The sequence below is a fragment of the Lepidochelys kempii genome, chromosome 19 (assembly GCF_965140285.1).
Source record: "Lepidochelys kempii isolate rLepKem1 chromosome 19, rLepKem1.hap1, whole genome shotgun sequence".
NCBI classification, from domain to species: Eukaryota; Metazoa; Chordata; order Testudines; family Cheloniidae; genus Lepidochelys; species Lepidochelys kempii.
The window spans coordinates 11,277,162-11,301,430 of NC_136398.1; the positions used below are offsets into that span (position 1 = coordinate 11,277,162).

The 24,269-nt window shown below is 42.8% G+C and overlaps 1 protein-coding gene across 5 annotated transcripts in view; it reads left to right on the top strand.

The window, feature by feature from the left end:
- The window catches only part of PHACTR4 (phosphatase and actin regulator 4), a 99,518-nt gene that overhangs the window by 11,560 nt on the left and 63,689 nt on the right, over positions 1 to 24,269 (top strand). The window contains exon 2 of one of the 5 annotated variants that reach the window (XM_073317317.2): positions 22,800 to 22,882. The exons of 2 other annotated variants lie outside the window; for them this stretch is intronic. The gene's annotated coding sequence lies outside the window, so the exon portion shown is untranslated. Of the gene's footprint in view, positions 1 to 12,811; positions 12,859 to 22,799; positions 22,883 to 23,225; positions 23,285 to 24,269 lie in introns of those variants that run through there. 2 more of the 5 variants (XM_073317320.2, XM_073317319.2) reach the window with 2 other exon arrangements.

The following is a 24,269-nucleotide window of genomic DNA, read 5'->3' on the forward strand; positions in this document are numbered from 1 at the left end:
AAAGAATGCTGTAGGATCCATTAGGCTTCCGTTCTATTAATCGTTCTGATACCGACGTACCCTGTGACATGAGGCAAGTCACTTTACTCCATGCCTTTGTTTCCTCTCTTGTCCTGTCTGTCTTAATAAGAGAGTAGCTGCCTCTCATGTATCATGGGCTTTTATAATGTCAGTGATTAATATTCTAAGTCTTAATCCCTGTGAAATGTGAAATAACCGTGTATTTAGTTCTAAAATATTTCTTCATATTCTCCAGTTTGAATATTTGGTCAGGTTTCATTCTTGGTTTTTCTGCTTCCCTTGGGTCATCCTTTCTGTGTCGTGATACATTTCTTCATTTAATAGTTTCAATCTCTGCTGTGGGGAGGCTTTCTGTTTGAGACATACTGTGATGGGAACATGTTTACCATTAGGTTTTCATTACTTAATGACATTCTTGCAAAGTGAGACTTCTATTGAACAATCTTAACATCTCCGTGTGAAAAGAAAAAGAAACTGCAGAGAAATTTCCTCTTTCACCGCCCCTCAAATTGAAACATTTAAGAGGAACATAGGTAGAGAGAACAAAGATTCTGGCATAAAAACTGGATATGTTAACATTTCTAACTAGTAAATGAATTGTGGATGATCTCAGTTGAAGGATTTATTCTGATTTGAGAGCATTGGTCTCTGGAAAAATTAAACCTTTTTTAAAGCCCACTTTGCTGTTCTGGCAAGTTTTGGTGAGTGCCTCCCCAACCTTTGCCTTGCTTGATTGGTCCATGCTGAGCATCAGCTGGACCAAAGTGTATTGTGCTCTTGTCTGTGGATCTTTTTGCCCAATGGCATGGCAAAATGGAGTTGGAAAGTTGGCAGTTTGCAGTTCTGTGTTGGCAGTTAAAAGGGTGGAAAAGGGTCTTTGCTCAAAGCTCTTATAGAGTGATTCATGGCAGTAAAGGACCCTTAAATGTTTTGATAGTATGATTTTATTTTTTCTGATTGATAATTTAATCTCCATGCAAGGCTGAACTATAGCTGCAGAAAGGCTTCCAGTGTATGAAAGGAAAGCATAATTAGTACCAGGTATTGGAAATCAGTCCGTTTAATTTATAATTTCTGTTTCTAAAGTTTGCAGTTGTGCAAATTATTAACTAGCAGACACATTTGATTGCAGATGGTCACTAAAGTCAGACTGGACTCTATTGCAGCAGCCTCTTGTAAGTTATTGAGTGACTGCTCTTTTTTTTAATGTGACTTGAGGGCTTGTCAACACTTACAATGCAACAGTGATGCAGCTGCACCACTTTTGGGAAGATACTACCTACGCTGATGGGGAGGGGTTCTCCCATTAGCATACGGACTCCACTTCTCCGAGAGGTGGTAGTTCAGTCTACAGGAGAATTCGCCTGTCAACCTATTGCTGTCTGTACCAGGGGTTATGTTGGTTTAACTGTGGCTTTCAGAGGTGTAGGCATTTCACAATCTTGAGTGACAGTTATACCAACCTAATTTCCCAGGCCACAGAAACAAAAATAACCTTTTTTGTAAATGTGTTGTGCTCTCTGAAGGCAACTTGATTGAAATATCGGTCAAGATATCATTACAAGACTTGCCTATAGTAGAGTGGTGGTGTCCCTCAAGGCAGTTTTGCACATGGTGTGGGGTATGCTGGAATGCCAACCAACAGAGAGCAGTGTCTTTTGCTGACACAGCTTTTCATGGTGAGGATGCATGGCACTGGAAAAAGCAGCCAAGTGTGCGTGTGCTGTACCAACATAGTAATGTTGGCAGCTAAGTGTCGGTAAAGATTCTGACAGCAAAACTTCCTAGTGTAGACATGGCCTGAATTAAGTAGGGAAGAGAAATTGTGATCTGTTGACACTTGGTGCTAGCAGTGGTGTTTCTGTAACAATCTAGATCTCCTAGTTTGCCATCAATATAATGGTGTCTGTGTGCTGGCTGCTGCTAGGCGGCAGAACAGGTGGTTTGAGAGAGTGCCATATAGATTCTAGCAATCCAGTTGGCTGTGCTTGCAAACAGAAATTTACTCCTGTTTACCCTTCCTGCATTATTGTAGTGGGTGCATGTGACTTTGGGCGCACCTGTTCCTGGGTTGTTTGTTAGATCTTAAAAACGAATTAAGGTGCTAAACTCCATTGCTTTTCTGCAAGAGAGTTCCCCTACAACTCTGCCGTACGAGAGCAAGACTAGTTTCTTGGCAGAGCTTGTACGGGGGAACATTTGAGTTAAGATCTGATACGCATGAAATATTGTTCAGTCACTCTCAGGCCCTTCCTTGTTCACGGAGGCGCACCTCTGTTTCAGGTAGCTGATGCATGGTATTGCATGTTTAATCACAGTTTCTATAGCAGCAAAACCTTTAACAAGAGGGTGGAGTTCCCTGCCAGTTCATTGCAATGTTTTTTGAGTATTTTATGGCCTATTTATAGATGCTTAGTCTGTGGTGTTGATCAGAGTCACGTTTGTAAAGGATAGGTTTCAAAAACTTTCCCGCATTCATGATGTAAATATCGAAGGGCAGAAAAAAGGAAGCTTAGAAAGCTGCAGTGGTGTAGTTGCACTGCTTTTCTCCCCAAGAGATGGTAGCGATGTTGCTGGAGAAGCTTTCCCATCGATATAGTGCTGTCTACCCCAGGGGTTAGGTCAGTATAACTACATTGCTCAGGGGTGTGGATTTTTCACACTTCTGAGCAGGGCTGTCCTGGGGGGGGGGGCGGGGGTGGTGCGGGGCCCGGGACATAGGTGCTGAGTTTCTAATCTGCCAGGGGATACTCCACCCCTTCCATCAAGGCCCCACCTCCTAGAGCTGCAAGAAATTTCTAACTTTCCCACTAATTAGCATGAGCTAGTTCCTTGGAAAATGTATGTAGTGCTATTAGTGTGCATGGCACTTTATAGTCGAGTAAACTCGAGAGCAGTGGTGGGCCGCCTGCGGGCCCCCGCTTCCCGCAGCTCCCATTGGCCGGGAACGGTGAACCGTGGCCACTGGGAGCTGCAGGTGGCCGTGCCTGCGGATGGTTAACGTAAACAAACTGTCTTGTGGCCTGTCAGCGGATTACCCTGACGGGCTGCGGGTTGCCCATCACTGCTCTAGAGCAGCGCTATTCAAAGTAGTGGTCCGCGGATGAGCCATTGGCTGCCAGTCTGCGTGCACATTGGGGGGAAAAGAAATTGCTGGTCCCCCACATCCGATAGCTTGAGAAGCACTGCTCTAGAGACTATAGAGTAGTATTCCTTATACCAGTGTAAGATTGGCAAACATAGTAGAAGTATATCAGGAGGCTTTTGGCTAATCCTGAGAGATTTTCCATGAATCACAATTTTTCCCAGCTTTTGTCTAATTTACTTGGCCCCTTATTTATATTTTATCATTGTAAATCTCAAGGGATACTTAAAAACCATCTGTTGCTGGATCAAGTGTCAGGGACCGCAAACTACATTCTGAAGTCAAGTATTTCTTAGATGACCACTCGAACCCTAATTTTTAATTACAGTAACGAGTGTATCGGAGTAATCGAGATAATCAGTTGACTGAAACATTCTGTTTGCAGATTCAAAACCTGCAGCCTTATTTCTGAGCAATGCCCTATCAAAATCATGGTGCATTCCTGATATTATTATGCCATGTCCATTACTGTGGTATCCCAGGGCTTTCAGTCATTTTGGGGAGAAGGGGGTTGAATGTTTTTGATCAGGGACCCATTCTGAAATGGTTAACAATGTTAGCAGTTGAATGCTAGATTAAATTTTACTTCAGCAACAACACCTCTGTGAAGTGAGAGGTTGTGGTGGGGGAGAGCATGACCATTGTTTCTGTCTGCCTGTCTACAGACATCAGAGCACCAGGCTAGGTATATTCTGAAGTCCCTTCTGAACCTGAATGGCTAGAAAGCTTTTAAAAAAACAAACCTAAGTGCAGGTTTTTGGGGGAATAAGAAAAATCCAGACTGATATTCTGTGCATGTGGTTTGCCCCTAGTAATGTGGGCTAGTTAAATATAAATCTGTGGATTGGATGTTTGCATAAGACACTGCCAGGAGGATTCAGTCTTGAGCTCTTCACCATGATTCATCTTCAACCCAGCTAATCACTAGAGTTGTGGTTTTTAAATGTCTGCATGTCTCCCCAAGAGCTTTGATGGAGTGGCACTTGCTAAATATTACTGAACTTACACTTACAACATTCGCAAAAGGAAAAGGAGTACTTGTGGCACCTTAGACTAACCAATTTATTTGAGCATAAGCTTTCGTGAGCTACAGCTCACTTCATCGGTTGCATCGTTTGAGTGGGTGGATTCACTGACCGCACATATCCCAAAAGCAATACATAATGCAATGCTTTTGACTGACTCTACTCAAGAGAGCCTGTGGTAGTAAGGGCGGGGGCTTGTCTGTAAGAAGTCTGTATGCAGCATTCTGCCTGGCTATATCCAATTCTAATAGTTTCTCATTTTTAATGAGCAATAGTTCACGCACATGTGTATTTAAAAAAAGAGAGTAAAGCTGGTGTCTGGTTCACATTGTAATCCTCTGCCGTTTCAGAGGCTTAGGCTTGGTCTACACTACGTACGTTCTTCAATATAACTATGTTGCTCAGGGGTGTGAAGAATCCACACCCCTGAGCAATGTAGTTATACCAACCTTAACTCCCCATTTAGACAGCACTGTGTTGGTGGGAGAGCTTCTCTCAGTGACATAGCTACTGCCTCTCGCAGAGGTGGAGTTATTAAGCCGGTGGGAGAGCTGTACTGCTGCATCTCTGTAAGTGTCGACAAGCCCAAAGAGAAGCACCAGCTAAGCCGGTTCCAGCCTGACCCCCAATGCTTTTATTGCTATTTTTAGCCCTGTAGCCTGATTCTCACAAACCCAAGTCAATGGCTCAGGCTCTTAGATTCATTGTTGCAGGGCTTTTATTGCAGTGTAGAGTTACCCTGAGGTCCTCTTTCCATTCATCCCTTACATCCTTTGTCTCTGAGCTGCAGTCATATTCTCTTGGAAACAAAGCTACTGTCCCTGGCTACTAACTGTATAACTGGTTTATCACGCTTTCTTTTAGCAATTGGCATGAGGGCTCCTGAACGTGTTTTAGAAAGGTACATTGGTTGTTGTCTCTTACAATGGTACACAGACTGGTTTTTCCCCCCATACGCTCACCCCATGTGTATTCCCACTGCCCTCCCACTTCCAATCGGTCCTTTGCTTTTTGGTAGGGTGAATCTAACAAATTTTTGAAGGTAATACATAGGCCCTGGATTACTTCAATTTCCTGTTGTTACTCTGAGTGACAAATAGAGCATTGTCCTTGTTTTCAGACCATAATAATTTAGACCAGACTGTCTGCATTTTTATTTGCAGACCCTGAAAACTTCATTTAAAAAGGAATCAGATTTCAGAGTAACAGCCGTGTTAGTCTGTATTCGCAAAAAGAAAAGGAGTACTTGTGGCACCTTAGAGACTAACCCATTTATTTGAGCATGAGCTTTCGTGAGCTACAGCTCACTTCATCAGATGCATGCCGTGGAAACTGCAGTGAGCTGTAGCTCACGAAAGCTCATGCTCAAATAAATGGGTTAGTCTCTAAGGTGCCACAAGTACTCCTTTTCTTTTTATTTAAAAAGGAATGATATTTAGTGGGCCCCATCTATGCTCAATTCCAAATGTGCTCGCCAGATCTGTTTGGAAAAATATTTCATGATAGAAAGAGGCGAACACTTTTGTTGGCTAGTATCAATAGGGCTGAACTTCAGTGAGCCATATTGTAACTCACCATTTGACCCTATTTATACCGGCCAGGGAAATCATGTTTGCACCTTTCCAGCAGAGTATTGTTCAAACATTGTGCGAATTCAGCACAGATGGTGTCTTAGCAACGTGGTTAGATTTCAGGTTGTGTGCTGAAAGTGATAAGATTGCTTTGCAAACTTTTACTCGCCCACTCACCCAAGGTGAGTAGTGATATTTTGACGGGCGAGTAAAATATCATTATGAATTGGCATGGGAAAAGTCTTTTGTGCTTGGGCTGGCAAATTTTTCTTGATCTTACAAGGGACATAAACTACTTTGCAAATGGAGAAGCATAGAGAGCTTAAAGTAAGGAAATTAATGGAAACTCTTTTGATTGGTGATGGTAGGAAGCTGCTCTGTGTAGATTGTTCAAAATTTGTGATACGTTTGGCTGGATTGAAAGCACCTGCTGTTGGAAAAACATTAGCTGCAAAATCTTACACTTGCACATTTCCTCCTTGACTATTCTCGGAGTAAATTGATGGGAGCACGTAAGTACTTAAATATGTAGAACCTGTAGCTGGACATGAGCTGCTCCCAACTGTGGCTAATATGCTTCTGTAACCTTTACAGGGGACTGTTGGATTTCCTGCTTTCCCCAATTTCAGCTTTAGCTCTTCACAACAGTTAATTTGATGCGTAAATCCAGGATCAGCCTCTGGCAATAGCCAGTACTCTGATGCCTGGGGTCAGATTTGCAGTTGTGGAAATAGGGACCCCAGGCAGGAGTGAAGAAGGAGAATTTATTCTTCCTGGTGGCTGTGGTGATCAGATTATACTATGAAGCATGACATTTTGATTACCTATTGAAATGGTTTCCCTGTCTTGGCAGACGCAGCAGCAAGTTTCTCAGTTTGAATAATCAAAAATGCATCTGGTGGCTAAGTGTTCCCTTTGTGTATTCAAATCTTGCAGCTTTCTGCTATACAGTATCTGGACCTACACTTCTTCCTTTAGGATTATGCTGCAGAAGGAGACTCTAGGAGGAAAATAGACTCCAAGTTAGGGTACAAGATTAAAGACCATTCCAGCTTGTCTCTCTCACCAACAGAAGTTGGTCCAATAAAAGATATTGCCTGATCCACCTTAGCTTTTGGGAAAGTTATTTACCTGGCCACTGGGGAAAAAGTATTGCAGATCTGATGCCCTCCACTGAGGAGGAGGATGCTCTGTGGTAACTGCTGATGGGGAGGAGAAGAGGAGCATGAAAGTGACTTATACCGTGTAGTTCCCTTGGGAGATAACGGTCCAGGATTTTCCCCAGGATTAGCCTTTTTAAGTTCTACCACTATCCAGCTACCTCTTGTGTAGGCCTGGTATACTGCTAGTGTCGGCAGAACTTAGATGCCTTACCACCATCTAATCTTGCTCAGAGCAAGTCAAGGGGGAGCTGATGTATAAATGCTCGCAGCTGATCTACACTAGTGCTACCACTGGTGGAAGTGCAATGGTGGGAGAATATAAAATACCCAGTGCAGACACACCCCAGTTTCTGTCAGCATACTAAGGAGAAGTACTGAAATCCAGCAGTCACTCCTAAACGAATACTCTTGCTTCACTTTAGAGCTGCCATGGAGAAGATGTAAAACAGTGAGCTGTAAAGAAATGTTCCCAGCATTGCAATTGCAGAATAAAAAGCCTTTTCTTTTTAAAGTGTCAAACATTATAGGCTGTTTAACTGAAAATTGCCAGTTATTTCCAAGCAGGCAACCAAAAGCCTCATGTTTATAGGAAGACTTAAGTCTTCCTACTAGAATCCAGTTGACCACCCAGAATAAAATTAATAGCCCTTTAGAGGGGGGAATAATTTTGTGATCAGCTCCCTGTGCTCATGTATCACTAATATTCAAATTGACCACTATTCGCTGAGGGGATGCTGAGACTATGGCAGGTTAGAGGAGGACCGCATATACAAGGGGGAAAAGTTGTCTTTTCCTAGAGTTCGATGGGCGGGGGGGGGGGCGGGGGGGAGGAGTCAAGTTGTAATCCTTTCTCTGCCCATTGAATTGTTCTCTGCAGTAGATATAGTCAAGTTCTGTAGGAGGCGGATTGGCCTTTCAGATAGAGCATATTCATAGAGACAGGAGTCTTGGATTCTGTTCCTAGTTCTGCTGTTAACTTGTTCTGTGACTGGGGTAGTCAATTAGTTTTGTCAAGGTCCAAATTTCTTGGTCAAAGTATAGGCAAGGTCCAGACGCCAGAGAAAACAATAACAAAGAATAACAATAAGTAGTAAATAAAAAGATTTGGGGGGCCATTCAAAAGTGTATGGTAGTCCGGTTTTGGCTCATGGTCAGCCTATTGACTACCCGTGTTCTCTGACCTTAGGCAAGTCAATTAAATGGTCTATCGCTATTTTACAAATGGGGAAACTGAAGCAGAATGATTCTTTCGAACATCGAACAAAAAGTGCTATTTAAGCACAGGTGGTATTGTCGGAGAGCTGCTGTAGGTGAGTAGCCTGCTGCATGTTCATGGATGGTTGCTGAGGCTACGTCCCACTGCAGCTTATGTTGGTATAAGTTCTATCTCTCAGGGGTGTGACTAAGCCACCCCCGCGTGACCTAAATTACAGAGACCTAAAAGCTGCACTGTCGGTGGGAGAGCTTCTCCTGCTGACGTAGCTACCGTTCTTAGAGGCTGGAATAATTAAACCAATGGGAGAGCTTGCGCCCATCGGCGTAGGGTGCGAGTGGCTCAGCAGCACCAATGCCGTGTAGTCATTGCACACTACGTCGCACCAATGGAATCTAGCCAGAGCCTGAGTAAGAGTTGCTGTGCAGTGGTGGGGGTTTGGATCATATTATAGCACCACGTTCCCCTCAGTCTAGTTATAACAGTACGGTCTTGGCAGAGTGCATGGGCCCAAGTTACCGTTCGGGGCTGCATTATAACCATGATAAAGATTGGATGATTAGTAAAATTATAATATTGTTTGATCTGCCTACATGCAAGTCTAAGATGTGGTGTTATGGGTGGAGAATTACTGTGTTCTAAAATGATTCCTTAACAAAGCAGTTTTGCTAGTGTAGACAGGATCGGGCAGGTATACTTTCTATCTCTATGCCCTGATGTAGAAATGCTTTGCTGGAAGTGAAACAGGGTTTCTGTGCAGTGGGCGTCCATCTCGTCCACCTGTCAGCTTTGGCTGTAGAACTGGGATTTGGAGATGCTGTCTAATTAAGCCTGGCTCTTCACTTCAGTGGCTTTTTATTGCACATATTTCAGTATATTGTGCTTAATTAGTTCAGTCCAGGTCATAGATGGATTCTTGACACTGGCAATCTCATCAAATTGGAATGAATCACAGGGGAGATGGTAGGACTGGTGGAATTAGAATTCCTCTCTCATTAGGCCTTGAGGCACCCAGAGGAATCACCAGATCCTATCAGGAAGAAATTAAAAAGATAGGGTGTGGTAGGAATTTCTGAGGCTTGGTCTAGACTACCAGTTTATGTTGGTCTGAATGGAAAATCCACATCCCTGAGCAATATAGTTATACCGACCTAACCCCTGTTGTAGACAGTGCTTCGTCGATGGGAGAAATGCTCTAGTCACTGTAGGTAGCGCCTTCACTAAGTGCTACGGTAGTGAGCTGCACTGCTGTAATTGCAGACAAGTCCTTAGAAAGTGTTTCTTCCAGATTACTTTCAAGTATTTGCATTCTCGCATATATTTAACAGTACTTTTATTGCACTTTCCATTCAAAGATCTCAAAACTCCTTACAAAGGTGGGTAAGCACTGTCTCCATTTTACCAGAGTCCTGATCCTGACTCTTATTCTGGTGCCTTATCTACTGGATCAAAACTGCCTCATTGTAAGACAAAGAGGATCTAAAAAACATGGCATTACAATGAACTATTGAATTCGCTGGCTACAAGCAAGGAGTGAATGAGGAAGCTGGCAGGATCTGCTGATACGGGATTAATATCTGTGGTGTTTACAGTGGCAAAGAGTCTTGTGGCACCTTATAGACTAGCAGACATATTGGAGCATAAGCTTTCATGGGTGTTTACAGTTTTTCATAGGGTGCCCCTTTAAGATAGAAATCCTCACCTGGGCACCCATCTCCACACCAAGCCCATACCTTCTCTGGGACAACTAGAGGTAAATCATCCTCAAGGAAATGTAAGTTACAACTCTGTTTTAAATGACTTTTTGAATGCATTTACCCAATAAATGAAGTAGGGCTTCCCTGGTCTGTACTTATCTGGCTTGCCCTCATCTGTCTATTGGCACTGAACCTGCTTCCTGCTGCTATAATTCCTCCAGGGCACTTTGTATTTTGGTTCTGTCCTACAGTCCCTTCCCTCTGAACCTGCTTCCTGCTGCTATAATTCCTCCAGGCCACTTTGTATTTTGGTTCTGTCCTACAGTCCCTTCCCTCAGTTTTGTTTTAAGTAGTAAACTTGTTCACAGTTGGTTTTATGCTGAAGGAATATCTGTGATGCAGGCATGGAACAGGCAAACCGGGTGTTTGCTATGAGGCAAAACTGTCTCTTGTTGGGGGGCATGTTAATTTATGTTTGTAGCCTGTTTTTTTTTTAAGACTAGCACAGACTGGGGCTAAAGTGTGTTTTTACATCAACAGTGAATGTGTGTTAGCTAACTGACTGTAAATTACTCATGGATATAGATAGGCACTGTAGTTTTTAGTGTAGCTAGGAGAGCTCAACCACGTGTGTGGGGTATAGTGTTGAGGCCAGTTGCCTCGGTGGGTTAAACTAAACAAGAAACAGGCATGCTTATGCCAGAATAGAGCGTTCACATACAAAGGTATTTGGGAATAGTTCTATGTATAGACAAACCCTAATGCTGTCTGTCATTGGACTCCTGTGACCTTGAGCAAGTTACTTAAGATCTGTTGTACCTCAATTTCACCTTTTGTAAAATGGGGAAATAAATACCTAATTTAAAAGGTTGCTGTGAGATTAGAGAATTTGTACAGGGGATTCATGAAGAAAATAACTCCTTCAAGGCCCAGACTTGATCCAGCTTCCATCCCTCATTATAAGAGATACTACATCTAAATATTGTGTGCTAATCCATGCTCTGAGTTCTCCATAGAAAGCCATCAGGGGCTCATGTGTGCTGTGAAAGTCAGGACATTTTATCCTGACATCTGTACTCTTTGGGGGAGGGCAATCTGAGTTGGTGTGTGGGAGTGAGAAATTGCAGTGCACTTGGTGGCTAAATGGTGTGGGAGCAAATGAGATGGAGATGACAGATTAGCTGTCTGCTTGACTAGCAGAGTTTATTCAAATTGGTTGGAGAGTCTGAGCCCTTGTCTGCCTGTTGTCAAGTCGCACTGCAAGTAGTGCCTGCAGTTGTGCCTGCCATCAAAATCAGGTAGTCACAGCTCTGTCCCCTCGTAGAACATGATGTTCAGGGCATGGGGGATGGAGTGTCTAGAATTGTCACCCAGTCAATTGTGTAGCTTTTTGTGGACATCACTAAAGCATCTAATGTAGAGCACCAAAATAGAAGGTGAGTATGAGTCATATAAAATGTCACTGCAGCAAACAGTAAATCTCTCTTTAAAAACTGGCTCATGCAGCACTCCAAGGAATATTCGCTCCCCTTCTCTTTTACCATCTGTTGCCTCCTCTTCTAAAAAGTAAACAAGGAGGTGGTGAAAAACAGGGCTTAATTTCTGCAGGACTGCTACCTGCTTTCACTTATTCAAAATGAATTTACTTACTCAACAGTTAAATAACTTTCAGAGTAACAGCCATGTTAGTCTGTATTCGCAAAAGGAAAAGGAGGACTTGTGGCACCTTAGAGACTAACCAATTTATTTGAGCATAAGCTTTCATGCGCTACAGCTCACTTCATCGGATGCATACTGTGGAAAGTATAGAAGATCTTTTTATACACACAAAGCATGAAAAAATGGGTGTTTACCACTACAAAAGGTTTTCTCTCCCCCCACCCCACTCTCCTGCTGGTAGTAGCTTATCTAAAGTGATCGCTCTCCTTACCATGTGTATGATAATCAAGGTGGAACTCTGAGCCTGGGCTGATGTCCATGCTGCCACGACTTCACTGCTGTTGTTACTTGAGCTCACTTTGATCTAGTTAGATCAAAGCTGGCTTGGATGTGTCTGCTGGTGCACAGTCAAACCCCTGGAATGGAGTGTAGTCAGACCCGAAATCTTGTTAAACTCTGAGGGTGTTGATCTCCATCCATACTCTTTCTCTACTCATCCCAGTTTATGCAGATGATACTATTTAACACAAGGGTTGAAGCACACAAGTACAACTGAGGGCTGGTCTACACTAGAAAATTAGCTTTACCCAGCTACGTCGCTCAGGGGTGTAGATTTTTCACACCAATGAGCGAGGTAGTTAAGCTGACCTAAGTCCCTGTGTAGACAGCACTATCGATGGAAGAATTGTTCCAATGACCGAGCTACTGTCTCTGCGGAGGTGGATTACCTATGCCAACAGGAGGTGTTCTCCCATCAGTGTGGGTAGTGTGTACGCTGATGTGCTACAGCGACGCAGCAGCAGCTGTCCCACTGTAGTGTTTCAAGTGTAGACAAGTCCTAAGTGTGTGTGGCACTATTTTGACATTGTTAAAGCACTTGACTCTAATTGCTCTTGTCTGTAAGTTTATTGTGATGTAATGTGAGGAGAATGCTAGAACTACAACTGACTGACCAAGCTTGGTTCTGGAGCTCTGCTTTACTAGTGAGGTTTAAACCCTAACATCAGGGCCATCCTTACACATACGCAAACTACGCAGCTGCGTAGGGCACCAGGAAATTTGGGGCACCAAATTGCCCCAAATTTTCTGGTGCCCTACGCAGCTGCATGCTGCTCCAGCGGCCAGCCCGATCCCCTGGGGCCAGGAAAGCTGCCCCTGCTCCACCTCTTCCCCAAAGCTCCTGCCCCTGCTCTGCCCCCGCACTGCCTCTTCCCACCCCTGTTTCGCCCCAGCCATGCCGAACTACACCTTCCCCTGGGGGACTGCAGCAGAGGTTGAGCGCTCCCCGCACCCACGGGGCGGTGGGCAGTGGAGCGACCCGGCACCAGCCTACTCCGCTCCGCTGGCTCCCAGCTGTGCCGCCGGTGAGTGCTGTCCCCCAAGTTCCCCCAGTTCCCCTCTGCCCCCCAAGGCTGGGAGTCAGGGGAGTAGAGTGGAGCAGGCTGGGCTGGGTCACTCCACTTCCTGCTGCCCCATGAGTGCAGGGTCGGGCCTGCCCTGCAATCACCGGGCAGCAGGAAGTGAAGCGACCAGGCCCCAATCTGCTCCACTGGTTCGTGCTGGGGGGGCAATTTCCTTCCTGCCCCCTCGCGGAGGCCTGGGGCCAGCCTCTCCCTCCCCCTGTGGGATGGGGGCTGCGTAGGGCACCAAAATGTCTAGGGACGGCCCTGCCTAACATGCTCTGGCTTGCACCCAGGGTTTGTTTTTGCATAGGATTCTGTGTTAATGTGACAAAACTATCGGCAATTTCCAAGCACCAAAGTTAATTATTAAAAATGAATGTTCCCACAGGCCCTGATAGTTGGTTCCTGGGTGGCTACTGCTAAACCACGGATTTATGTGGAATAGCTGAGCTCACTTGAGGAATTTTGACTTTGTACGTTTCAAATTCACAACTGTAACTGCATTGATCAATTTATTTGTGTCTGAATTTTCTTCTCTTCAGAAAATGAGGGCCCTTTGTTGTTTTCAACATGAAATTCAGTTAAAGGTGCCATTGTACGTACTTGAGTGGGTAACCATTAGATCATGGGGTCTTATCAGATTGTGTGCTCTGGGATTTATACATCCCAGAGTGAAGTCATGCACACAATAATGGAATGAATGGGTAAGTCTCTTAATACTCCAGATAAAGCACAAGTGGCTGCCTTGAAGGTTCGGTTTCAAGTGCACACCCAACAGTAACTGGTCCAGCCCCCAATTTAAGGAGCTCTTAACTCTTCTGGAGTGCCTTGGGGTTCAGGTGAGCCACAGATTTGGTGTGGTGCAAGCTTTCCCATGAGCTTGGTGTTCTCCTCAGCATGGCAGCCATCTCTGGATTCTCTTCTGGTCTCAATACTTTGTCGCTCAAGAAGAGAGGTAGCCAAGACCGACAGGAATACACTAGGAATAGAACCCTGTTAAGTGTAACCAGGGTCTTCTGTGCTTTTCTGATGTGGTTACATGGGGCTCAGTTTTTCCACACAGTAGCTCTTTTCTTGGCATGGCCGTGTTGGCTTCTCATGCTGTACAGCTATGGCTAGCTTGGTAGCATCCAATTTTGCCTGAGCTGCTGGTGCCAGAGGCAGAGAATTGTGGGTTCATTTCACATGGTGCAGTACACGTCAGGATATTCTTCGGTGCAGTACCACTCATTTATTATCCATAGTGTATCTGGACATGAACTCCCTGGAGTCAACTATGTTAATGCTCAACAAAAATCAGTCGCACGGCTAGGGTCTTAAAGGAGCAGCATGCTTCTCTGCCCTTCACTACCAGATCTGCAGGCTTTCCGTTCTGCATGATCTGAGATGCACTGAGCGGGTGCAGGAGAGAGACAACTTACTCTTAATGCTCTGGTGACTCAAATGGCTGAACACATTTAAAAAAAAAACAAAAACAAAAAACGAAAAGGCGAAACAATCCACCGTCACGTTGCTTGAAAATAAGAATGGAACAGTTTCAGTCTGGAAACCGTGGTTTCAAATGAAGTTTCCTTTCCACTCATAACTCTGGCGGCATTACCACAGTGCTAGAACATGCACTTACCCCCTCTGTTTTCACTGAGAGTTTGACAAACATGGAAGCCACAGAACTGAGGCTAGAGCGGTGAGTAAATTTGCAGCCCTCTTACTGTGTACGCTTTGAGTGAACTAGTGCACGAGTGAACGGTACGTAGCCCAAAGGATACATGCAACTCTCAATCAAAAATGCTTCCTGTGGCTGCTCCCCATGTAATTGAAGGCTGGGTTCGGTGGTAAGCTGGAGGTTTTCCTTTCTGGTGAATCCAAACAAGCCATCTCTTCTCATATACCAAGGCAGATACATGGGTAAGTCAATATTGTGGCCGTTTCTACCATTTCAAAAGTGTGTGTCCATTAAAAGCTGATATTTTGCTAATGAGGTGCAGCCTTTGGTCTCCTGGGGAGTTGTGAAAGTGGCCTTTGCTGTTTCAAAGGCTAAAAGCTCCTCTGGACTAGTAAAGCTTGTCATGGGGCCCAGTGCTATATTCAAAAGTAGATGAAAGCTAATGAAAAGGTTGATTCTCTGACAGCCCCTCTCCGTTTCACTTAGTCTGGCTGAAAACAAAATAATACAGTTAGTTATAGACTGGATATGAATAGCAGATTCTCACCTTAACTGATACAGGCAGACTTGTAGATTCTTAAGATACAAGCTACACTTGCTTTGCAGCTTGGAATCCCCAGGTGTTTCATACACAGGCTAGAAATCCCTTTAGCCTGCGTCCCGCACTTCCTCCAGTTCAATCTTTGTTCCTCAGGTGTTTCCAGGAGTCTTCTTGTGTGGGGAGTGAAGAACCCCAGATGATGTCACTTCCTGCATTATATAGCTTTAGCATATGGTGGGATCCCTTTGTTTCCAAGCTTGGTTCCCTGACCAGTTTGTGGAAGAACACTGACATCCCAAGATGGAGTCCAGAGACATGTGGTCTGGTCACATGTCATTGTAGAGTCATAACAGCCATTACTTACAGGCAGTCTGTAGTGTTCTCAGGAAGGCTCACCAAGTTGGGGATAAGCTTCTCCTAAGGCCTATTGTTTTTCCTAATGGCCCATTGCCCTGAATAGGCTCTTCCCCAGCCACTGTCTAGGCTGAAAACATCTTGTCTAGTGGGTGTTACCCAGGTGTAACTTCATTTGGAGTACAGATACACAGTAAATATTCATAATTTCAGGTACAAAAATGATGCATGCATACAAATCATATTCAGCAAATCATAACATTTCCAATGACCCCTCACATGACCCGGCTTGCATAAAATGCATCATTATTATGCTGTAACCATATCAGAAGAATATGGGGTGCAGTGTTACAACTACCTCATGGCTTTTGTAGAAAAAAGTGTGTGTAATTGGGCATATGTGCTGAGGTCTGTCATGCTGTCTGTTCAATGTTTCCTCCTTCAGTTGGTCTCGGTAACTTTGGCTTTCTCTGAACAAGGATTTAAAGTTGTATTGTTTGTTAGGTAGCTCCATCTAACGTATTCAAAAATGCTAGTCAAGTGAAGGCAAATTGTATGTTAGTGTGCTAAACTGGTCAAGTTAAAGCCTAGGCCCCTGTTGGCTTTAACTTGACCAGTTTAGCGCACACTGAAGTACAGCTTGCCTTGGCTTGACTAGCATTTTGGAAGGTTTTTAATTAGAACAAGCTAGCAAACATGATCTAATCTCTCATCTTTAACTCCCAATCTAGGGGCTTGTCGACAAGGGGAAATTTACCAGCATAGCTATTCTGGAATAGCACCCTGTGTGTGGATACTCCTGTTCTGCAATAGCCCTAGCACTTTAAATTCACACCCGACCTTACTCCTGAACAACTTGCCAGTGTAGACAAGGCCTAGAAAAAGTCTTTGGCAGCATTGTCTGTTTCAGTCTCAGAACTCGCAAATGTGATGTCACACCCAGGAATTACACATCAACCCATGTTCTGAAGTTGGTCTTGGTATATGTATTGTATATAAAATGCACCCATGGTACTTGGTGCTGTGATATGAGTAGGCCAAACTAGACACTAAACGGGGTCAGGTTAGGTCAGTGTTTTGGTGGGGGACCTAATAGAAACAGGTAGGTGCTACAGGAAGTAATATGGTATCTTACCAAGTGGTGATCTTCTTCCTTTTTGAATTGGTGCACCAGTGATGCTGGGGGACTGTGCAGCTGTAGTTGCTGTCTTTCAGAGGAGATACAAACTCACAGGCCTGACCACTTGTCGCTGAAGATCCAGTATCCTGACTAAATTTTGCTTCCTTAAAATCCCCCTGAAGTCTGAACTAGAGATGGCATTTCCTGTTCACTACCTGTTGTGCTGTTTTGTGCTTTTACAGGACTATTTATTCCACTCTCCTTAGAGATAGCAGCAGATTGTGGTGTGATGGGTTTGTAAACCACTTTAAAATTCTCCAAAAGGTGTGGCATAAGACAAATCATTATATATGCAATTGAATATTTAAAATATGGAATTTTAACTTCCAAGAAAATTCTTACAAATCTTGTTGTGCTGTTTTGACTGAAATCTGCATTGTTTGTGCATGAAAGTTGGAATATTATAATTATTATTATTATTAATGGGAAAATATCATACAAAAACAGTATGATAGCTGACTGGATAGTGATCAGGTTTGAATCTGAAATGTTATCTTCATGTTGTGGCTCACCTTTGTAAATTTTCTTTAAAAACCCACAAACAACAACATTCCAGATACTACTTGGTGGTTTGAATTTTCATAGAACAGAAGAATGGGTACAGTTAGTAACTTTTCCCTTCCACTGATTTATGAACGTGAATTGAGTTCTAGGTATTTACTGCTTGTATGCAATGGTCCTTCATGCTTACTATTCCTGCGTTAATATATACAAACTATTGTCTGGTGCAAAGCTGGGTTCTTGCCTTTCAGAGGTGGAGCCCATGTTAAGAAAAATATCTGTTCATAACTGCACTCCTGAGACTTGCTAACTTAACACTCCATTTCCCAGAGGCATCTCCTAAGCAACAATGATGTGATTTCTGATTTCAGTCTCCCTTGACCTCTTGAGATGGCTGTGTGAATTCGTGCTCTTTGGAAGAGGGGTGGCATGGAAGGCACAACTTAGATTTCAGGAAAATAAGCTTCCTTGAAATATTTATTTCCTGGTGTTAGAGTACAGCCAGGCAGTCACTGGTTCATTTTACTACGTGCCACATCACAGAACAGAGAGGATAACAGTAGGATAACTGGGCTTCTGCATGGAATCATTATGTAAAAACTATACAGCTTCTTTCTCTTTCTCTTTCCTTTGGCATACCATAAGCTTTCAGGATGTAGATGAAACTAATGAAATACCTTGCTTCAGAATACTAGAAATGTCACAATATATTGGGGTAGTAGTTGTTCACATGTTCTAAAAGGCCTAACAGATTAGTTTATTGTGTAGCAGGTTTATGGTTACAGACAGAACTCATCAAATAGTAGACTACATCTTAAATAAACCTTAATATATCAATTAACCAGGTTTTCTTCTGCTGCTTGAGCATGTGACCCAGTTTGGGTTCTATTCGCTGATCCTTGCTGTCGAGCTACCAATCTGTTCATTCCAGTTGTTTTATGTTCCTCTAATCTATGGAATTACCATTTTGCAAAACATAATTTTGTGGTGTAAGGGGTTTTGTTTGAGTATTGTGGCTTGCGTGTTTTCATTGTTCATATAGTTTTGACCTCTCTGCTGAGGAAGGTAAAATCTAGTCTATTGTGAAATATTTTTTCTTCCTAAAAATTTCTGCTTACTGACCGTTTGTTTTACCACCACTTAAAGAAGAACTTTAAGAATGTGTTCTTAATGCCATCTTTATTCTTGGACATGTAATAACCTGCTAACTGCAAGTACTTCTACAGCAGTCTTTTAGGGAAAGCAGTAGCAGTTCAGGTGATTTGAAAATTTGTTTGTGTGATTGTCTTGAAGTTTCTCGCAGACTATCTGCGGAGAAGGACACCAGAAATCACTTTTGTCAGTGGACTTAAATGGTCCTTTTACTGCAGATTAAAAAACAGTTTCAAACGTATTGGTTGGAAAGGATTTGTTGGTTCTGGATTGTCAAGGATTTATAAAGCCATTCATGTCTACATCACTAGTTCAAATGCAATCCAGGTTGATGTCTATCTTTCAAAAGCTATATATGCAGATCTGTGATGCTGTCCAAATGGGTCACTTGCCACTGGCAGCTCTTTAGAAGTCTCTGAGACATGAAGTGGGGTATCAAGTCATTTCTCTTGTGCAGAGGTCTGCATCGTACAATTACCACAGCAATTGGAGACTTATAAGCAGAGAGACAAAGGGTTAAATGACAGGTTTCAGAGTAACAGCCGTGTTAGTCTGTATTCGCAAAAAGAAAAGGAGGACTTGTGGCACCTTAGAGACTAACCAAGACTAAAGTACCTCTTGCTCCTGGAGATGGTCACTCCTAGAAGAGATTTAAATTGCAGTGTGTGGGGAAACTTGCACTATTGTTGATGCTGCATCTGTTTTGTGGGTAAATGCAGGACTTCCACTTCCAGGGTGGTTAGTCTGTCACAGTTCACAGCACCAAATTCTTAAACACATTTCAAAAAGTACTTAAAAACTAACAAACAAAAACCCCAACAACAAAACTAGCTCAGAGACACAAAACTTCCCATAAATCCTGCAACACTGAGAGCTGAATAAAATAGTCTAGAGTTAAGATTACTTAGTTTGGTGCTGAGAAGCTTAAGGTTTAATTCTGTGCCATACTTTCCTTTTGACTGTGCTGACTGCTTTTTATGTTGAGGCTTTGTAAATATAGCTTGTTCAGTAAACTGGAACACCTGGACTTTCAAACTACTGCATATTGCAAATGTTTCTTACAAAAAAACACCACACGCAAATCCAAAAGGTCATATTTTTGGCAGGAAGGACAGGAATCTGATTTTGTTTCAAATGGAATTGTATGTGAGAACGTGCATGCTGCGGCTTATTCACTTAATATACCATTCAACACTGCTGAGCTACAGTATGTTGAGAAACAGTCCTGCACAACTTATCTTCTAGTGAAAGGCTGTTAACTAGGGGTTGTCTACACTACCTGTCGGATCGGCGGGCAGCAATTGATCCAGCGGGGGTCGATTTATCGCATCTAATATAGATGCGATGAATCGACCGCTGAGTGCTCTCCCATCGACTCCGGTACGCCACCAGAATGAGAAGCGCAAGCAGAGTCGACGGGAGAGAGTCAGCTGTCGACTTACCACAGTAAAGACACCATGGCAAATAGATCTAAGTATGTTGACTTCAGCTACACTATTCACATAGCTGAAGTTGCGTATCTGGGTCGACCCTGTGCGGTAGTGTAGACAAGCCCCTAGTTTCTCTGAGGCCTATCTTGGCTGTATAGTGAAAATAAGGCCTTGTCTACACCTCACTTTTGTCGTTCAGGGGTGTGAACCACCCCATCCCGGAATGACCAGAGTTTTACTGACAAAAAGCACCGGAGTAAACCACGCTTTGTCGGCGAGAGAGCTCTCCCTCCAACAAAGCTACCGCCTCTTGTTGGGGGTGGATTTTTTTTGTTGGTGGGAGAGCTCTCTCCTGCTGACAAAGAGCGGCTACACTGCACACCTTTTAGCAGTATGGCTGTAATGGCACAGCTGTGTTGCTAAAAGGTGCGTAGTGTAGACATAGACTAAGGCTAACAAAATCCAAACCGTAGCAACAATTTAGATGGTAAACCCCTTCCACTTTATAATCTATCGTCATTACTTTACTCTTCCATGCCACACCCACGGTAGCTATGCTGCTGGTGTAAAGTGATGTTTATTATACCATTTGCATGGGGAGCCAATTATCAGAATGTTAAATCTGTATGGAAATTAGTGGGTTAACATATGTAGTGTAATGGCCTTTCAAGCTATCCCGCTCTATACCAATATTCCAGTCATGAGACTTATCTCACAAAGTGTCTGTGATGCCAGTTAAATCATTATTTAGCTTGTGTACTAATACTTTCAATTCTTCCTTTTTATTCCCCGTACTCCTTGCTAGAAGTATACAAAATAATGAATGATATAGATAAGGAAGACACCACGTCTGTTTCCCCGGTCTCATAACGCAACAAGGCACTTCCAATAAAATTGGAAGATGGTGTATTCAGAACTGATATAAAGGAAACTCGTTAAACACAGTTCACCTTGTGGAATCCATTGTAATATAATATCAGAGGCCCAAAACAGGATTCTAAAAAGGAATTTAACGTTTATCTGGATAACAAGAATATCCAGAGTCCTTATAGTACGTATTCTTATAAAAACACAGTTTTCTGAGGGCTACAAATCCTGTGGCGCCAGATCATAAGCCAACCTTTAACTACTGGGGGTAGGAGGAAACTTTCACGAGAGGCAGATTATCCTGTGTTTGCTTACTGCAGAAGTTCTTTGTCTGAAGTAGCTAGTTTTGGCCACTGTTGGAAACAGGACACAGAACTAGCTGGACCACTGTTCTGATCCCTTGTGGCAATTTCTGTTCCTCAATGGAAGCATAGATGTTAAGTGACCTCTTCCAGCTCATGCAGTTGAGTGACAGTGCCAGGAATAGAATCTAGGAATCCTGACTCCACTGCTGCTTGCTCTATTAGATCACATTTCACTTTCCTAATACGACTGGTTTTATTGTACCTGTTCTGTAATAATAACTAGAAGAATTTGGCTTTAGAGCTACACTAGGGAGAATCCTAGTGCCCAGTGCTCTCAGGCTTTGAGACAGATGTTCTTGGCACATCCAGCGGGGGTAGGGGACTGAAAGGATTAATATTCCAAGCGCAAATATGCACCTTGGAGTAAGCAAAGCTCAGTGAGCGCAGCCTGTGGCGAACATCCTTGAAAAGGAAATGAAATTGAAATCCCTGGGTGGCTGGAGGGTTGCTACAATCTGACTGTGCTGTGGTGAAAGTAGCATTGAAGTGTCTGTTTCCATTCCATTCCTGCCTTCCCTTTTCTATGAGGCTTACTGAGACAGCAGGTATGGTGACTCGATCTACAAATGCCCTCCACCGTTCAGCCCTTGCTAGCTGAAGATTTGCACTCTGAAAAGAGAGTGCTGGATCTATTTTTTTGGTTAAGGAGTTTGTAAAGCAGCTAAAATTACCTCTGATAGGTAGAAGTATATGACATTCATTCTAATCCATGTGGATGGTATTATCGTGAAGCTGTCTTCAGAAGTTCCAGGACAGCTGTATGACATGGAGCTAGGAGTTTGTTATAAATTTTAATGCTAATGGACTCTGTTGGCTGGAAGTGCCAAGAGGTTTTAAACAAGAAGTTTAATATGGCCTGCTGCACCCAGGTCTGTGCGTGCTGACTGGTGGGCTTGGAACAGACACTATTCACACTATGATGAGAACAGTTTAAGCATGGTTGTGCAAAGTTCTGGCACGGTTTCCCTGGTCATTGTGGACAATTTCCCCTCCTCCCCCTGTCTAAACAGTGCTGGAATGGAATGCTTTAAGTATTGGTAGCCTAGGGCATGATTCTCTGACCAAAGGGAGTTCCTGTCTATGTAAAAAAGAAAAGGAGGACTTGTGGCACCTTAGAGACTAACATGAATAACATGCTTCCGATGAAGTGAGCTGTAGTTCACGAAAGCTTATGCGCAAATAAATTGGTTAGTCTCTAAGGTGCCACAAGTCCTCCTTTTCTTTTTGCAGATACAGACTAACACAGCTGCTACTCTGAACCCTGTCTATATAGTTCAGGGCTACTGTGTTTAAAGCTCCGCTAGCAACTGCTTGTTCAAACACAGTTCCAACCCTGGTGCGAGTAAGATTATAGTCTGTCCTACCTTGGGATAGTAGCACAAACTGAATACACATTCTAAAATGGAGGAATTTGTCAAGGTGGGGAAACTCATCGCATTCCTGGCCTGGCCAACATTCTATTAGCACTTTCCAGCTGCCAGAGACAAAGGTACCAAGTATCAGAGGGGTAGCCGTGTTAGTCTGTATCCACAAAAACAACGGGGAGTCCGGTGGCACCTTAAAGACTAACAGATTTATTAGAGCATAAGCTTTTGTGGGTAAAAAAACCACTTCTTCAGATGCGACTAAGAGACAAAGGTGAGCTGAAAGAGCTGTTTTAGGCTGCTAGGTGCTAAGGCATAGATTGAATTGATGAAGGGAGTGTGTGAAGTGGTGAAGCAGCTTGCAAGGTTAAAAAACTCTCCCTTTAGGAAGTCACTTGTGTAACTGGAGTCCTTGAACTCACCAGGTAACCCTTAAGGCATATATCACTAAGCATCCTTCCTCAACCCCTCCCTGTTTTCATCAGCTTCTGTTGTGGTTGGCAACTGCAAGCTCTTCTCCACAGGAACTCAGGGAACTCAGCATTGTTTGAAAACACCGAGAGAGAAGGTGGGTGAGGTAATACTTTGTATTGTACCAACATGGCTACAACAAAACTGCATTAAAGCACCAAGCACATTTATGATTCCGTATAAATAAGTATACTTCAGTGAAAGTGCACTGTTTCGTTCCTCTGCAGCTCAGTTCAGAACTTAGAGAATCTCTGTAAGAAAGCTGTTTTCTTTTAATTTTTAAGCCATTTTACCATAAATTCAGACTTGAGAGACAAGGTAGATGAGGTAATATCTTTTATTGGAGCAACTTCTCTTGGTGAGAGACAAAAACTTTTGAGCTTACACAGAGCTCCTCTTCTTCAGGTCTAGGAAACATACTCAGAGTGTCTCAGCTAAGTACACCATCATGTGGTTTCTAAAAGTTTCCTATGAACATGACCTTTTCCATTCTCTCTAGGTAAGCATTGAAATGTTCTCATTTTTATAGGAAGGGTGGATTGATTTAAATCAGTGATTTAAATTGTTAATTTTAATCATGACTTAAATCAGCAAGCAGAAAATCTTGATTTAAATAATCAGTTTTAATCGTATTTTGCACTTGTACTTTTTAGTTCTTTTCCTAAAGAAAGGTTGATTCTGATTGGTTGGTAACCATTAAAATATGTTGATTTGCAACTAAAAATTGCCCTTACACTAAATTTGGTGCTTCTTTCTGATAACCAGGAGGATACGCTGTATTTTTACACAGTCATTTAAACAATTATATAGCTTAAGTTACATTTATTTAGGTTCTTAATTTTTCCGTTTTTATTATGTTAGAAGATGGTAAATGATGGATTTCTTCTTTACTAGATTAACTTCTTACTTGTGATTTGTGTCCAGCACTATTTGGGTGGAAATTCAAATACAATTAAAAATGCAGAAAAATAGGGTTCTTTTTCAAATTTAAATACAACTCCCTTAATTGTGCTGGATACATAAGAAAAAATTAACAAAGATGATCCCTTGTTTTGCATTTGAAATTGACTCATTTATTGAAGGAAGTATTCTCTGTAGGTCATGAATTGAAGTGATTGTTTCTGGTCACCATATCATTCAAGGTTTTAGAACTTGTCGATCTCATAGTCTCACACTTTGTTTTCCTCTTCCAATCGAGGAATAAAAACTAGCTTTCCTGCTTTTTCAATTCCGTATTTCTTCCTTAACTTCGAATGAACTAGTCATTGAACTGAACTAGTTGAATAAACTGAAATGAAGAAAATATTCTCTCTCCCCCTGCAGAAGAGACTACTTTTGTCAAAATCCTGTCTAGCACTCCAGTTTAGCCAGTGGCTTCCACCAGTTCAGTGGTTGACTTTCTTCAAAACTTGGCAGCAAACACATACTGCTTAATATTTTTTTGTATTTAATTTAAATTATTTTAATAGACTATAACTTTAGGC